This window comes from Monopterus albus, unplaced genomic scaffold, assembly GCF_001952655.1.
Source record: "Monopterus albus unplaced genomic scaffold, M_albus_1.0 scaffold22.1, whole genome shotgun sequence".
Lineage (NCBI taxonomy): Eukaryota > Metazoa > Chordata > Actinopteri > Synbranchiformes > Synbranchidae > Monopterus > Monopterus albus.
Window position 1 is genome coordinate 766,417 of NW_018127902.1, and position 17,897 is coordinate 784,313.

A 17,897-nucleotide genomic window follows, 5' to 3' on the forward strand; every position below is an offset into this window, starting at 1 on the left:
ACTAACTTTGTGTCTCCTTTCTCCCGTAGTGTGTCCTCTCTCTCTCTCCCTGTACCTTTCTGCAGGTTGCCCTGGCCCTGGAGCTCTATGTCTCTGACGAGCAGTCACCAGCCACATCGACCTGATCAGTGTTTGATTGTTGTGTCTTGTTGCTTTTCTTATTTTGTCTCTCCTCTATCCACTCACCCCAACCGGTCGAGGCAGAAGGCCGCCCACCAAGAGCCGAGATCTGTCAGAGGTTTCTTCCGTTAAAGGGAGTTTTTCCTCCCTACTGTCGCCAAGTGCTTGCTCAAGGGGGATTTGTTGGGTTTTCCCTATGTATTAATATTGATAACAGTAAGGTCTAGACCTTACTTTGTAAAGTGTCCTGAGATGACTTTTGTTGTGATTTGGCGCTATACAAATAAAATTTGATTTGATTTGATTTGTTAGTGAAAGATAGTGAAAGGCAAATATAAAAGCAGCTCATGTGTGAAGCAAACAGAAAACAGAAAATGTGCCTGCCGACCATACTAGAATCCGTGCTGCCGCTGGTACATTGTACTGAGAAAGTCAGAGACGATCCTGCAGCGTAAAACAAGAGTTCACATAACAACTATGTGCTGCAATGTGGTACATGTAAACAAGAAGCAAAACAGATAAGGGAGAACTGGAGTTGATATAAACAGTATATTTAAAAATAAATTAAAAAAAACCTCACAGCATTCCACACTGTTATCAGGCCTTACTAAGTATAATCCTGACTACATCATTGCACCATAGCTGACAAATGCAGTGTTGAGGAAATACTGTACCTTAAAGGAACACACGGAGTTGGACAGAAGTGCTGACATTTAAAGATGGCTCTCAGTGACAACATTTGTTGTGTATCCCACTCACAGCTCATATTCTCCATTCAACCTTGGCAGTGGGTAGCCAAGTACCCTTGCTTCATTCCCTTTCTTTGTTTGCCATGCTCTAGAATCCTATTTCCAGAATTAATCTTTAAATAAAGTATAAAGATTTTAAAAAATTCCTCCTAGACCTGATAACTTTTTCATGAGGGTGAGAAAGACTTTTGAGGTTACCAGAGCTAAAACTGCTTTTGACATCCACCTTATTTAAACTGTGAGCAGCTGCTGCTGCCCTGACCCATATCACGTCATGACATAACCACCTTAGCCGAACCTCTGTCCTTGTGCTCTGTCCAATCTGAGGCGAACCAACAACCAGTTTTCCATGCAGCCAATCACAGAAGCTAACTACAATATGTGATTAAAATCTAAGCCAGGCTACAGGCTTTGGAGGGGAAAAAAAGCCTCCAGTGTGTCTTTCAACCCTGAAAAGCTTGTAGGCACAAACGATCTAGAAATGTCTTCCATTCATTATGGCATGAGAAGGCCAGTGAAACAGCAATTTGATGGTTTGAGTGTATTGCTGAAAACTGGAAGCACACCATACTAGCTGGTAGGTCCGTGCTCCAACAAGATCTCTGGGGTTGTTAGTGATGATAAGTGACATGTAAAGGTCAGGAAACAGTGGAAGTCTCTGTGCTGAAAAAGGGACTGGGGAAGTAGGGGTGCTCTCTAGTAAAGACGCTTATGACAGGTGGTAATAAAAAGGTGTAACGGTATATGTATTGTCTTTAATAAGTTAGCTGCAGGCTTGTTTTGTGTGCAGAATACTTTTTCAAATCCACATACCCTCATGGACAAGAAACACACACAGCATGCTGAGCTCATCCAAGCCTCAAGACCCCTCCCTTACCACTAAGGCTCCTGTTTGGGAACAGACTATGACAAGTGGATAAGACACCAAGACCCGTTCTGTTCCACCAAATAATGTGTTCATTCATTGGTGATCGGGTATGTTTTTGACAACATGACAGCCTTGATAACTCATTCGAAACAGTGCCATGCAAACGTGAATATCACTGCTGCAAGGGGAAAAAAACAAGCACAGTACAAATGCTGTCTTCTTCTAAACAGCCTTTCCCTGTGTACGGGGGGAGTTATTAGTAGCAGTTTGAAGAAACATTCTATTTTTATTGTATTTTGTTTTTATATATTTTATTTATGTTTCATTTAAAATGTATTTTAAAAATTATAAACTGTTGATGTTTACAGAAGTTCAAAATAATTAACAAGCAGTTTTATTATTGGTATTTTCCCCCTCATTGCAATGCTTGAAATGGGCTGTATGCACCAGTACACAGTACCGGCACTTCTATGTTTTAGTCTTTGGTGTACTGGGATGTTTCTTTTTCTTCTTCGTGGGCTTATTTAGGATGTGCTGCCTCTCACCTAGACAGCGGACGAGAGCAGACGATGGATGGGTGGTGTTGTCCTTAACTTCTTCCAGAACAAAGCCAGAACATTCTTGCTGTGTAACAGAAAAGTAATATAACAAGTAGTTAGGGCTGGGCGATTCTTTCGATTTTTTCGATTAATTCGAATTTACGTTTTAAGGCGATTTTTTTTTCTTAAATCGAGGTATCGCGATTTTTAATTATAATAAAAAATAGATACATTGTCATTGCACCAATGGCAGAATAATTAAAAGGCAATATTGTCCGACCACATGATGGCGCGCCTAATTAACCGCTTACGTGTGAGAGCACTCTATGAAGGAACGTAATAGGCTATAGAAAAACATCATGGAGATGGGTGGCTCTTCACATCAAGATGACCTTGTGCCAAAAAAAAGTAGTAACGTTTCCTCTGTGGTTTGGAAATGGTTAGGCTTTGAGAGGTCAGACGTCGAACAAACTTTTGTCAAATGCAAAATATGTCGAAAGTCCGTTGCAACCGGCAGTGGCAGCACCACTAATTTATTCCAACATTTGCGACAAAGACACCAAGTAGAATGGGAAGAATGCTCAAAGTTAAGAAAAGAAAACAAGCCAAGTGCAACGGGGCAACCTAAAATAGCAAAACGCCAGATGTCATTAGCGGCATCATTTTCCAATGCCACTCCATATGACAAAAAGGTGCCCCGATGGCAAGAAATTACAGATGCTGTGGCGTTTCATATCGCTAAGGACATGGTTCCCATATACACCATCGAAAAGCCAGGTTCCTAAAAATGCTTCGCACTGTTGATCCAAGATACACGTTGCCAAGCCGCAAATATTTCAAAGACGTAGCTATTCCCCGAATGTACACTGAAACACGTGAAAAAGTAGCGGAACAGCTTGATAAGGCATCTTTTTTTTCTACGACGACTGACCTGTGGAGTAGTCGTACTCTTCAGCCTTACATGAGCCTCACAGCCCATTATGTTGATGCAGAATGGAAACTGCGAAGTGTTTGTCTTCAGACATGTTATTTTCCTGACGATCATACTGGGGAAGTAATTGGTCAAGGGCTTAAAGATGTGCTGGCTTCTTATCAAACATTTACTGTTAATAATGCTTCTGGTGTAAATGTGCTTAATTTTTTAGTTGACTGATTGGTTAAAATCATTGGTCATTGATTTAAAATGGTTATTTTCTTACTCTGTATTAAGAAGAATTCAATATTTACTTTCATATTTAATTCAGCTGCAAAGACATTTCATTAGACAATTTGTTTTACATTTATTTACACCTTGTTGACCAATTTATGTATGGCATGCACACTAAAATACAATGTTTCTTAAACTGATGGTTTTTCAAGTTACGTAAGAAGAGAATGTTACTTCAGTCATGTTGTTGTACTTGTGTTTAAGTTGGCTAGTTACACATAAAAAAAAAATTGAAATCGAAATCGTGAATCGGTCACATTTTATGAAAAAACCTAGATTTTTATTTTTTGCCATATCGCCCAGCCCTACAAGTAGTGTATCAAGTTGCTTTTGACAAGGAGCAATACATAAAGTAATAATGTTAATTTTGAGAAGAGTAATGAGTGATATATTACATTTTTTGAGAAATGTGCCCAGTCTATGTGTTATATTAAGTGTCTGCTGATACTCATTCTGATATGATACTTGTATTTATCTACAGCAAATGTTCATTAAATATATGACATATTGAAATTTAAATTAATCTGACACACTGTATTTTTCAGGAGCTTCTTCATGTAAATGCTGGATTAGGTCCTTATTAGCTTAAACTATTGATATGAAAAAACAATAACTGCCTCTACAAGGAACCACAAGGAAAATGTAAATATTTTATTATATAATTTATATCTTTGACTCATCAGCTAAGTCTTATACTTTCAATCAACTTTATCAGTAAGGTTTACATTTGCTGGAGCTGATCCACTGTGCTATTACTGTACCTACAGGGAGATGGGTAGAGGTATGGAACAAAGACACAGATCAGGTGTGCTTCCACTTATCATTTCCTCATCTAAACATATTGAACTGTCATAAAAGTAAATAAAATAAAAACAAGGCTTACTTTTTAAAACTGTTGTAAATGCTGAGGCAAACACTGGAAAGAAATATATCCTTTTTAATATGTGCTTCACTGACTGCAGGAACCACTCTGAATCCTTTTTAACTGTGTTGTGGATGGATGAGGGTTGCAAACAAACTTTTGATTTTTTATCTGCCATAACTCCTTTGGATTTATGCTCATCATGCACTGTGTATGCAAAATCCAATTTTAAATCATTCCCTCCTTTTCTGTCAGCGCAGAAGTCACTCGCCGGGGATGAGCAACTCACAAATGCAAGAACACCAGCTGTTTTTCAGGTGGAGTCTTGGTAACGTAGCAGTGATAAAAGGCAGACAGGAGTGTAAGAAGTCTGAGCACGCTCCAGAAGTCTTTTGTTTGATTGCCTGCTCATTTGCCAGTGTGCATCCTGTTGCAGCAGCGCAGGAATAAATACACGTTTTGTTGCCATTTCCAAGAGAGGGGGAAAAATGTTCTCCTGGAAGGTGAGTGGGAGCTATCCTTCACAGTTCTGCAGTGCCTTTATCTGGTACCTTTTTTCTACATGATAAGCAGTTCCAGAGCCAATCATGTGGAACTTATAACTCAGACATGTGAAAGTGAAGTTTAACTGAGGTAAGTAAGTGGAAGGAGAGGGAAATGAATGATAAACTTTCCTCAAATTGTCACAAAACTTTCTTCCTGTGCAGCACACACTCCTATGGTGTTCACACATTCAGCATTTCTGACAGGGTCTTTCAGCTTTGGTAGCAACCTGACGGTATCTCAACAGAACTGAGCCTATAGCCTCAATACAGGCTATAAAACTGTCCCATGTGCAAGCAGCTGGTATGGGTAAAAACAAAACATGTACCTGGCACCCATGCCACCAGCTACATCACCAGCCACTGCAGTCTAGCACAACACTTCAGGCGACTGATATCATAATGTTTTCCTATGTAGACATATTTGTTTCATTTCAGATTAGCGGTGGAGTCTGAACTCTCAGGCTACCGGCTGCTGAAGACAAACATGGGACATTTTGTCATTAGCTGAGGGTTAAACAAGAATAAATAACTCTGATGTGGATGGTTTACAAATTTGGTAATTTCTCAGTAAAAATGATTAGTTTTGAGTCCCACAAACCAAAAACAAATCCAAAGCTCATCATGAGGAGATGTCCTTGAAGTGCAGTAATATGAAAATTCCACGTTTCCTTTTGGCTAGAGCGTCAAGATGAAATCCACCATTTTTTGTTTTGACAGGTAGCAAATGAGTACATGCTTCAGAATATGAGGGAAAAGACCAAGAGTATGTAATTAAAAAGGTAAGAATTTAAATGTTGGGAGAAAGGATCACAATAAATGACCTCTTGTATTACAGCACAGATGATTTTTGCCAAGGTAAGGCACAGTGGGAAAACAAAAGGGTTGCAGTAATTCACATTATTTTTTTTTGTACCTTGCACGTGATATATTTTGTTTCAGACTGCCTATAATGTACGACTGCCATTTTTTGAATTACCATGAAATGTATGATATGCACACTCATGCTTGTAAATGTTTTAGCTTTCTGTTGACTCCTGGTTGACAGCTTCTTATGAAGAATCCAGTCAGACTATTTCTGTCTGACAAATACTGTTTGACTGGCTTCTGATGGACACGTGTGATCTTTGTAGCTGTATTGTAGCTGTATGTATTGTACACTGACATGAAAAGCACTGGCCAAGACTGGCATGTATATGGATGACAAAACAGCTCGGCATATAACTGAAGTTTCTAGAAATGTTGTTGTTGGTTTAGCTGTAACTTTATAAAGAACTTAGTATCAACTGCAATTACGGGTAAACAGAATTATTCTGCAAAACATGATTTAGATCCAGTGCAAGTGTTTATAGGGGTCATGCAGAACGTCACATGACCAAACCGGAAAACAAATCAGCGCACTTCCGCAGAACGCGGGTGACACAACAGTAGTAACGCGAAACACGTTCTTTGAGCTCGTTTTTTTTTTATTAGTTCGTAGATAACAAAAAAAAATGTCTTTTACAAGACACAAATACCAGAAGCGGGATCATCCAAACAGTGATTTCTGCTGCTTACCTGAATGCGTGATGTCAGGGAAGTTCAATTCAGCCATAAGCTTTCACCATTTCCTTAAGGATGAAACCTTAAGAAAAATATGGATCCGTAATGTACGACATGATAATCTTATAATTAAGAGGACGACAACAGTATGTAGTTGACACTTCGGCTGCGTCCGAAACCGCCTACTACCATACTGTATAGTAGGCGAAAAGCAGTAGGCGAGGCGAGTAGTATGTCCAGATTCGTAGTATTCCAAAAACAGTAGGCGAAAAGTACCCGGATGACCTACTGCTTCCGGTTGGATTTTGCAGTGTGCATACGATGGACACTTCACTATCTCATGATGCCCCGGGAGAGGAGTTATCCAACGAAGAAGACGCTGCTATGAAAACGTATGTCACGTGATGTATCAACATGGCGGATGTAGTACGTCCGAATCTCATCCATACTACCAAATATTGATAACATTAGCTAGTTAGCTTACGAACTAGCTTAGCTACATCTCCGTTTGTAAGATAACCGATACATAACTCTACCTTCGTAGTCGTGGATGTATGAAGAAGCATATAGCTTAAACCGCTTATCCAGCTTGCTGCCCGGTGTTTTAGACGTCGAAATGCATATTCGGTGGACATCCGTGATCTTCATCTTTGGTAGTTTTTGAAGACATCTTGAGTAGAACAGTGCCATATTTCATACTAGTCGCAAACCCGAAACGGACGATTCTGTTTTGCAGTATACGGAAGTAATTTGCGCATAACCCCTATAGACAATGTGACCACTTAATGTGTCCTTTATGTTGCAAGGCAGAAAGGAGGAGTGAGAGAAAGGAGGCATGGAGGTTGTTGTTATATCAGCTGGAGACCACATTGCAGGTCCATCACTGTCCAACAGTTAAAAAAAAAAAAGTTTGGCACAACTTGAATTTTATTTTTACAGCTGTGGCCATCGGTTCTATCAAATGCAATAACACTGTACTCACCAAAGTGGGAGTAACATTGCTAAAGAAAAGAAAAACATTGAACAGGGTGTTCTATCTGCATTAATCTGTTTGAAGCTAATACTGAATGTGAGCAGTCTCATAATGTTACCAATCCCTCATTACACAGGAAAACCATGTCTGTGCACAACCTAAGTCAATGGACAATTTAGATAACATAATTTCTGGTCTAGGTTTTTTCTTTTAAATAAGTGAAATCTGGGTTAGTTTAAAGCCATTCTTCTTCATTTTCTTTCTCTTGTTTTTGAGGACCAACTTTCCAAAACCTCAGAAAGTATTTATAACCATGAAGACTGATAGCCAGAGCTTTGGAAACAAAACCAGTTTCCCAGTGTCCCTTTAATTTCCAGCCCCACTGAAGTAACCCCCACCTAAAAAGAGTCCTTCTCTATATCTACAATAAATATTCTTGGGGGCAGTAGAACAGGCTGTAAACTAGGGGTCATCAACTACATCCACAGGCCAGCATTTTTCTAAGCAAACACTTTAGGGGCCAGATTTTCAGATAAAAATAAATTTAGACCTAGTTACCATAATGTTATTTTTATTGCCCTGTATCAGTGTGAACTAACACCTACAGGCCTACTTAAATGATAAAATGTGAAATGAAAGCATGTGAAAAAAATAAATAAAAGGGAATGTTAAATGAGAATAAGAGTTTGGCCCCATTCTTGCATGAAGACACAGTGGTTAAAGTTGCTTGCCATTTTTGCTTGTTAACACTGGACTGAACACTTCCCTGAGGAGCTGAAAACAGATGTCTACTGCTGCTACAAACGAGGCTGACGTGAAAGGTGAGAGGGAACCAGAACTGGGAAGTAAAACCAAAACAAACATCTGAAAGACTCTAAAAGCTCCAAAAAGCTGAGGGGAACTACAGAGTCGGATGATAATTCTCTGTGGGTTTATCACTAAAAGTGACACCATCCACATTAACACATTTAGATTTGATCCATTGGTAATAATAAAGATCTTCCTTTTTAGGAGAATTCACAGTTGCTGTATCAGTCCTATCTTTTCCTGCCCACTTTCACAGGAGTGCCATTGAAAAGTTCTGGTGAGCCCAGGCTGGTGAGATTTTGAGGGAAAGACCAAATCCAATTGCAAAAGGTCACCGATATCAGGTGAGTCTCTCTGAGAGAGCCGGGCCCTTATTATGGGCACTGACCTGTGAAATATCACATTGCCTGTGAGCATGCTCACCAAAATGATGCAATTTGAGAGGATGTCACTTCTCACCTCCAGGTGACCCCATCCTGGCACAGTGTGAGAGGAGGAGTCTGTGGCCAGGGAGTGATGATGCAGAGCTAACAGCTCTTTTTCTCTCCTTTTGGTGGTCTCTGTATTTATGCCAGCACCCCCCCCCCCAAAAAAAAAGAAGAGAGGTAGCAGGCACTTTAACAAAACACAAATCTGAGAAATTGTGTTTGTAACAGGTTTAATGTCTAACTAATTTTTATTTGTGAAAAGCTGTCAGTGTATTTTGCATGGTACTAAATACTTAACCAGCCAGCGATCACTAAATTCAGTACACAATGATTTAAAGGACTGCTTCCCAGAAATGTCTCTCTTTATGTATAATCAGGATAAGGATAATCACCTTTATTGCCAAGTATGTTACACACAAGGAATTTGTTTCCGGTACAGAACCGAGGCAGCCATCTGCGGCGCCAACTCAACCGATGGCTCTAACTATAGGGGCCAATTTGGGGGTTCAGTGTCTTGCCCAAGGACACTTCGACACAAGGACTGCAGGCACCGAGATTCAAACCTTCTGAACCTCCAGTTGGGAGACAACTGCTCTACCCACTGAACCACAGTCGCCCCCACAGTGTCAAATTTGCACTGTAAGGTTCCCCTTTGACGACTTGTTATGTTCATGATTACTAACAACAGTATTTTCTGGAACTAAAGCAACTGTGCTGCACAGACGTCTGCCCCCAGTTGTCTAACTTTGCTTAATATATCATAATTATTGTCATTTTTAATAACACTAATATCAGACACATAATGAACATTTCTTCAGATCAAACATCATTACAACTGTAATCAGTATGTTAATAGGATATTTTTTAAAAACTGAAGAAAATGTTCTTTTCTTATCAGATTAGCATTATTTCACTGAATAAGACCAATTAAATCAAAAATAATTAGACACCTGATCATTTGGGGTGAATGAAACAGAACAAACTAAGATACAGCAGTCACCCCTGGAGGGTAAAATGAAAAATGTAGACAGTTTCTACAAGTTTATTGGTGGTATTGTGTTATCATGTAGAGGTGGGTAAGACTTGTTCATTTTCACAGATATTCACGGAACTATCTCAGACCACACAGATACTGGTTTGTTAAACTAAGAGGCATTCCCACAGCATGCATCAGGTGAGGCTCTTAAAAATATGCTTTCAACCACGTCAGCTGGTGGCTCAGGAGGTAGAGCGGTTGTTTCCCAACCGGAAGGTCAGCGATTTAATTCCAATTCTCCCCAGTTCATTTGTTGAAGTGTCCTTGGGCAAGACACTAAACCCCAAGTTGCTCCTGATGGCCAGACCAGCTGCCTTGCAGGCCACTTTTGTTCACATGCATGGGAATGTATAAAGTAAAATTTGCAAGAAAATAATGTATATTTTCATAATACAATATACATTATTTCTACACTTAAAATTCTGTCGAGTTTTTCACATGCTACATGTTTAGTTTCATTAAGTTAGATTTGTATTAAGGTTATGACATAAACATGATCCTGATTATGATTCACAATCTCATTCACAACACTTAGCTAGTCAGAATCAAACTTTATTATTAGCATGTAGATAACTCACAGCATGATGGGATGCCTTTGTGGTTAACATCTGAAGTTTTGAAAGTGCTCCTCATCCCTGCCTCCTGTGGGCCCTGTAGTTCCAAGACGGGCAGAGGAAGTAGCCTGTTGACTCAAAAACATCACTACTGCTCTCTCTTGCATAGACCGGCTCTATTGTGGTGCTGTAGCTAATGCCAGCATTAACATTAGCTGCTGTAATTACTTCCGTTTTGACATTAGTAATGTTGTATTCATCTATGTTCTTGGTAATGATAGTATTAGTAGCATTAATTTTGGCATTTTTGAAATAATGAAGTTACTTGAAAAAAATCATGCTGCTGGTCCCGATCTGCCACACACTTGGGAAGATATAATGTATATCAAAAGGGGGACAATCAATAAAAAAAATCCATCTAGAAGTACATATATTTTTCTCCTTCACTATAAGTAGAACACAATCATCCACCACGCCGCTGCATCCTCCTCAGCAGGCTGCAGTTGCCTCATTCGTTGGTTCCACGAGGACTCCTCCAGCCTTCCCTATGACTCCTGCAAATGGCCACTTGCTGCTTCTTCCTGCCTTTTATTCCATTCCATCTTTTTTCATTCACAGGGCACTGGGCTGCCTCCTTGTGTTCTGGGTTCTCTCCCTCCAGGCTGCCTGCTGACTTTTCCTCCTTTCCTGGTACTGAGATGCCATCTGTCCTCTTGCTTTCTTTCTCCGAGTGGCTGCCTTCTGATTTGACGGCCCAACCGGGCCTTGCAGGCTTTGCTAGCACAGAGTCAACAGAAGACACAGAGAGATGCTCCACTTTGGCTTCACCTACTTCCTCCATTGCCCTCCCTGCTGTCTCATCTGCCAAATAACAGTCTCCTTTTTGTTCCGTCTGCTCCATCTCTTTGTTGTGTCCCACTGCTTTTCTGTTCTCTTTCTACTATTCACTCACCCCAACCGGTCAAGGCAGAAGCCCGCCCACCAAGAGCTGAGTTCTGTCTGTGGTTTCTTCCATTAAAGGTAGTTTTTACTCCCCACTGTCACCAAGTGCTTGCTCAAGGGGGATTTGTTAGGTTTTCCTTTAACAGTGTAATGTCTACAGACTGTATTTTGACAACACAGGCAGGGTAGAGAAGCTGGAATAGCAACTGAGTGTCAGAGGTAGTTTATCACAGAGACAACACACCCTGTTCCAATTTCTCTTCATTTATCAATGTGTAAAGCTGTAGTTAATGCACCTTTAAATATCATTTGTTTTGTCTGTCATATCAGCCACTGCATGCACCTACCAGTGATAATCAAAGGAGATGAGAAACAGATTAGTTAAACTATAGCTTAACATTTCACTGCAGGGGCAGCAAAAACTATCTGAAGCTGCCCAAAACCATTATTATCAAACCAATCAAAGTAGTATCCCAAGCTGAAAGCTGCCGAATCTGACAACATTCCTCACATAACAAGCACTTCTCACTGTAATATACTGTTATCTAATGCACCCTTTGTAACGCAGTGCTGTTCTCAAACAAGTAGTGCTCTAGCTGTGCCTGAACAGCTCAGCTGACAGCGATGATGGGTTTGAGATGTAAATAAAATACTCTGTTCCAATGCTAACATGCAGATGGTTGCAGTATTTATTTCATGTTCACAGCTAGTTTAACATGTTAGCACGCTAATGTTTGCTTATTATCGTTAAACATGTCGTAAGCCACAATATTGGACAAATTGGAATTTTGATGATGGTGGTGCTAGCTAAGAAGTTAAGGGATTATCACTGATAATGACACCGTCAATGCATTGCATTCATCCAGAGAGGGGCTGAACGTGAGAAGCAAATGTTATTGCAATCCAAAATGTACCAGGACTTAAAGTAAAAGCCAAAAACATGGCACTAAGGTCAGGAGATCACCAAAGTCAATAGGATCCTCTGTGGACCATGTACTTTATGTCTACTGTATATGAAATTTAAGAGCTTTACAATACTTTTAAAGGTGAGTGAGATATTTCAGTCTGCACCAACTTGATGATCTGTTTGACAGAATGGCACCTATTGAGCCACATGGCTTGGCTCTAAATGTAGCCTACCAGATTCAGGTCTGTGTGAGTTTAAGTTTGGTTTGGTTGGACTGGATCTTAAAGATGAGGGCACAAACTTGGAATTAGGTCCTTACAGAACTTTCCACGGTCACAGAATGTGTGCAAGGAAGTCCTACAGATGCTGTTGAGACAGCATGAAATAGATTTCCAGTAACAGAGATGGACCCAACAAATCTTTTTGCTGATTTGAATACTTTTATCAGGCTATTACAAAGAGACATAGTTACTGTTATTTTTTTTCATTCATTACAATTCATCACAAAACTAGGCCTAACAGTTTTTACAATAAACACCTACAGTATCTTCCTTTGACATTTGCTTTTTCTTAGTACTGAGGGCTGAGGGGACAGTAGAACACCAGTGAGGGGAGCTCCAATGCTAATGGCTACTGTCAATGACAATCATGACTCAGTATACTCACTTTAGGAGTCAGTGTTTATCTGTGTCCTAAAAATCTCTAATAACTAAGTATTTATAACTGGAAAAATCTCTGAGTCATAGTTAACACAAAATAGGGACTGGGCTTTTGCCTATGTGTGTTACATTGGTACAAAAAGCAATAACCTCATCCCCAAGTTTTCCACTTCGGTAATTCAGTAACATACGGTGAGCACAGTTTTAATAAGCTCACTGTATAAGGTGCAGAAAACAACTGCTGCACAGGCTTGTTTTGCAAAAAGTACAAGTATGGGATATGTCAAATTCATACAGTGATAGGAGGGAAATACAACCTGACTTTGTTGTTGGCATGAATTTACCCACGTCTGAATACCTGAAATTGAGAACAGAGCTTGTCATATTTGATAAATTCTCATCCACAGAGGGACAATGCTCCAGAGGCCAGATAAGAGAGGCTAAACAGCTTTGAAGAAGAATTATTTTGCTGAGTTGATTTATTGTCAGAAATGAATAGCTTGCCTTCATTTCTTTCCCTTCTACCATACACATATGAAGGCTCCTTTGAAAATCATGCGCCGTCTGACTGATCAGCTTTCATTGTTTAAGGTCAGGATGTTCATTAAAACTGACAGACTGACTGGGTGATACTTTGAGGCGTTGTCACAGTCTTGACCTTTGAGAAAAGGCAGCGTCAGACTTGCCATTTGAGATGTCTTTCCATGATTCGTGCCAACCGTTCCTTTTCAAACCCTATCAGAGCTGTGATCTCAATTAGCCAACAACAGAGAGACACCTCACAAACCGGAGCTGACATGAGATAGCCAGGTTTCTCACCGGTGCCACACTTGAGCAAAAAACTTCCTTCATCTGTGTCTTCCAGTCCCTTAATTTCTCCTTAGTGTATTGCAAAACATTGAATATAATTATTTCAGTCCAATTATAACATAAACCATCCTACATATCTTCAGACACTATACTAGAAGTCAAGCCTGGATGGACAGCTGCTCTAATTGCTGTGGGTTTGCCAGTGAGTGAGAGGGCTGAGAGTGCTGCCATTAACACAGATCTCCAACCACAGTGATGCCCCTGTGTGTTCACACCATGGATAAGGTACTTCACCTGATTTCATCTTCCCTACAGAGTTAAACTGGCATGGTACATTTAACTCTGAAGACAGTGCCAAGGTTTATGTGAGTCCAATCATTGCTTATCTGTGTGCAAATACTTGCTGTGAAGCAGACGAATATTCACACAGTATCCCCTGTTGGCTTATATTTAACAGCCTAAATGTTTACGATCCCTTTTGAAGTACTACTGCTTCCAGGTTTTCAGGGTTTTCTTCTTCTTCATAACAGCTTCAATCACATCACTTGGATGAAAATATTTTAATGGGTAATGTAGCTTGTTCCTGATGTGACCTAACATTCAACCCCAAACCCATTCCACCACCATAAAGGCTTCTTTATCTGATGTCTTGCATAACTGTAGTTTTCTAGACAAATATAACTGCATGCTGTGATAGGGGAGGTTCATGGTATCAAGCAATAAAAGCAAATTTATCTGCCAGCATGCTGACCAGTGACTGCACTGTGATACTTGGACTGGCTCAGCGCCCTGTCCTCTCCAACAGAAAAGAGTGCTGTAGTAGTGAGTCCTATACCATGGAACTGAGTCAGCATTTTTGCACTTCCAGGTCCCTTGCCCTGAAGTAAGTGGGTTTTTGGTTAGAAGCTTGAAATAAGGTCTGTGGTTAACACAAGGTCAGTACATTTTCATGATTTGTTCTATGAAATAAAATACATCCGTAAATGCCTCACTAGTGATTTTTATGCCTTTGAGTACATTAAAAAAGGCGGTTGCTAACAAGTGACTAAATGAGACTACAGAGGCTGTCTGAGATATTAACCATCATCACGGAGACTCTCTACTCACTAGTCTCTCTAGATCTGCCTTCTTTCACCTGCGCAATATTGCAAAAATCAGGAGCATCCTGTCTCAAAGTGATGCTGAAAAACTGGTCCATGCATTTGTTACTTCCAGGCTGGACTACTGTAACTCTTTACTATCAGGATGTCCCAATAATTCCCTAAAAAGCCTCCAGTTAATCCAAAATGCGGCAGCCAGAGTACTGACAGGAACTAGCAAGAGAGATCATATCTCTCCCATATTAGCTTCTCCCCACTGGCTCCCTGTAAAATTCAGAATAGAATTTAAAATCCTTCTCCTAACATACAAAGCCCTTAATAACAAGGCTCCATTGGGAGGCAGAGCCTTTAGCTATCCTTTAGCTCCTCTCCTATGGAACCAACTCCCAGTCTCAGTTCGGGAGGCGGACACCCTCTCTACCTTTAAGATTAGACTTAAGACGTTCCTTTTTGATAAAGCTTATAGTTAGGGCTGGATCAGGTGACCATGAGCCTTCCCTTAGTTATGCTGCTATAGGCCTAGGCTGCTGGGGGGCCCCATGATGCTCTGAGTTTCTTTCCCCTCCTCTCCTGCTCTGCTCTCCTCTCCTCTCTCTCCCTATGCTTCTATATGCCACCATTACACATTACTAACTTTGTGTCTCCTCTCTCCCGTAGTGTGTCCTCTCTTTCTCCCTGTACCTTTCTGCAGGTTGCCCTGTCCCTGGAGCTCTATGTCTCTGACGAGCAGTCACCAGCCACATCGACCTGATCAGTGTTTGATTGTTGTGTCTTGTTGCTTTTCTTCTTTTGTCTCTCCTCTATCCACTCACCCCAACCGGTCGAGGCAGAAGGCTGCCCACCAAAAGCCGGGGTTTGTCGGAGGTTTCTTCCATTAAAGGGAGTTTTTCCTCCCCACTGTCGCCAAGTGCTTGCTCAAGGGGGATTTGTTGGGTTTTCCTTATGTAATAATATTGATAATAGTAAGGTCTAGACCTTACTTTGTAAAGTGTCCTGAGATGATTTTTGTTGTGATTTGGCGCTAGACAAATAACATTTGATTTGATTTGATTTGATTAGTCTACCTTTAGAGTCTCAATATTTTTAACTCATGCACTTCCAAATTACTCTAAATAACTGACCCAGCCATGATCACTAGCTGGATCAGGTCACACTAAAAGGAAAGGATTTTATAGAAGAGGAAAGCGCTATAAATCATGTTACAAGATGGAAGTCATGGTGGTGACACTGAAGTCATGGGACTGTGATGTAGGTCATGTATAGCCAAACAGTAGCCTTTTACTTCTGCTGATTGTGCTTCAAAAATCATAACAGCGGTGTTCATTTGTGAAGATTATCTTGCTGAACAAAACGTGTAAGTGTCATAAACTGTTGTTTGTCACAGAGCTTATTTTCTGCAATAATTCAAAAGCCTGTGGAAAAGTCCCATAGGATTTTGTCTGAGGAGTCAGGATGATGCTAACTTATGGGTTGGCCTACAAAAATGCATCATCCCCACATTTGCATTAGGCGACTGACATCAGCAGCTTCATTCATGCTTCACAGTTACTTGTACATTCATCAGCTATTTGGCCACCAGCTGACGTGTAATGCCCAGTAATACTGAACAACTGTAACTTGACATTTCAAACTAATACGCTTATTCACTTATAACGTACCAATACTGCTAACACTCCTTCAGCCACTGCAATTTCCTTTTTATGTACTACATTTTTGGTATTTAACTAGTTAGCTAGTTTAACAAAAAAATTGTGTTCAGTGTGTTTAATGTTAAAATTTAATTAAGTTGTTTTCATTAAAGGGGTTAGTTCTTCCAGCAGAATCCTCATTGCTGCTTTGGTTCTTTAAGAGCTCCTTCAAAGAGCACAGGGTTTTCTTCCAAATAAGCCTTTGCTCAGAAGGGTAAAATCCTGGGCAGATTTCATTCCTTGTTTTCTGACTGAACTCAGCAAAGCAAACAGTGTAAGAGGCTGGGTTACTTTAAAAATGGTGTAGTTTTTATTTGAAAGCAAAGTGTCAATGCTAACCTTTGGGTCTTTCCTGGTGACTTCAACAGTGATTACTACACATCTCATAGCAAAATGCCCGTGGCAGGATGTGTGATTAAACATTAGGCAACTTATATAATAAATTCTAAATGTTAAATTATAAATTCTCAGCCTTATGAACCCAAAGTTCATATGCTTTGGACAACAATAAAAGCACATTTACTACTTAAACTGGTTAAGGAGGCACCACTGAATATAACATGAGAGACCACCATGTCAGATGCTTAGATTCACTGAATATAAAGTGAGGTCATGCAGCTTGACTCACTACAATTTGCCTCTTGATAATTGTCATGAGAAACCTTCTTCTGGCACAAGTTTGTTCCAGCTCTATTCAGTTTGCGTTATGATGGTTTGCACATCTCCTGTAGGCTCCAGTATGTTGACTCTCTGCCATCTGTGGTGATTAAGATGGGAGGTACTATATGTCTAGGGATGTTTATGCACCAGGGACCATAGGGAGCATTAAATGCAACAAAGTGATTTCAGTATTTACACACACTGTAGGATCCCTCTTTCTAAAGTTTTTTTTTTATATATATATAATAGGATAAAAATGGGGGAAAAAAGTAGAAAGGAAATATTTAATTCCCTTATGTCTGTCATGTATGCAGACAGCTTAGAGATGCAGATAGTAAAGCTTAAACAATAATTTAATTATTTTAAGTGTATCTTTTGTGCGCCAATGTCTGCAGCTAAACCATTCACTTAATGCAGGATATCAAGGGACTGCATCTTCTTTCCACATACAGCGTTCAAACACCAAAACATTGCTCTGCTTCTGCCTCAGGGTCCAAATTGCACAGTGACTGTCTAAATGTCAAAAATTGCTAGCAATCACTTTGGTAGCCCATCACTGTCAAACTACCACTTCAAGCTGTTCAGTGTGTTGTGCTTTAATCGATTGTCAACTATAAAATCTCAACAACAGCAAAAAAGCATATAGATGGAATACTAATCTTCCTTTTTAGAGCTGCTGGAGTATGAATCAGTAATTGCTTACTCGAGTGTGGAGCAGCATCGCTGGTGAAGAGGAGTAGTCAAAAAAGCAATTATGAACTGAATCAAGAGAAGATGGGACTGAGAGTCCTTGAGTAGTATGTAAATAAACAAGTCACTCTGCATTTTCTGTAAAAGTCTCTCCTAGTTTCCTCACCATACAACTCCTCAGGCTTCCTCTCTCTCACTCTTTACATTTTATATA

At 40.1% G+C, this 17,897-nt stretch overlaps 1 protein-coding gene across 2 annotated transcripts in view; it reads right to left on the reverse strand.

The window, feature by feature from the left end:
- The window catches only part of sorcs3a (sortilin related VPS10 domain containing receptor 3a), a 270,254-nt gene that overhangs the window by 143,231 nt on the left and 109,126 nt on the right, over positions 1–17,897 (reverse strand). The window contains exon 1 of one of the 2 annotated variants that reach the window (XM_020594177.1): positions 6,445–6,648. The exons of the other annotated variant lie outside the window; for it this stretch is intronic. The gene's annotated coding sequence lies outside the window, so the exon portion shown is untranslated. Of the gene's footprint in view, positions 1–6,444; positions 6,649–17,897 lie in introns of those variants that run through there. 2 annotated transcript variants of the gene reach the window in all.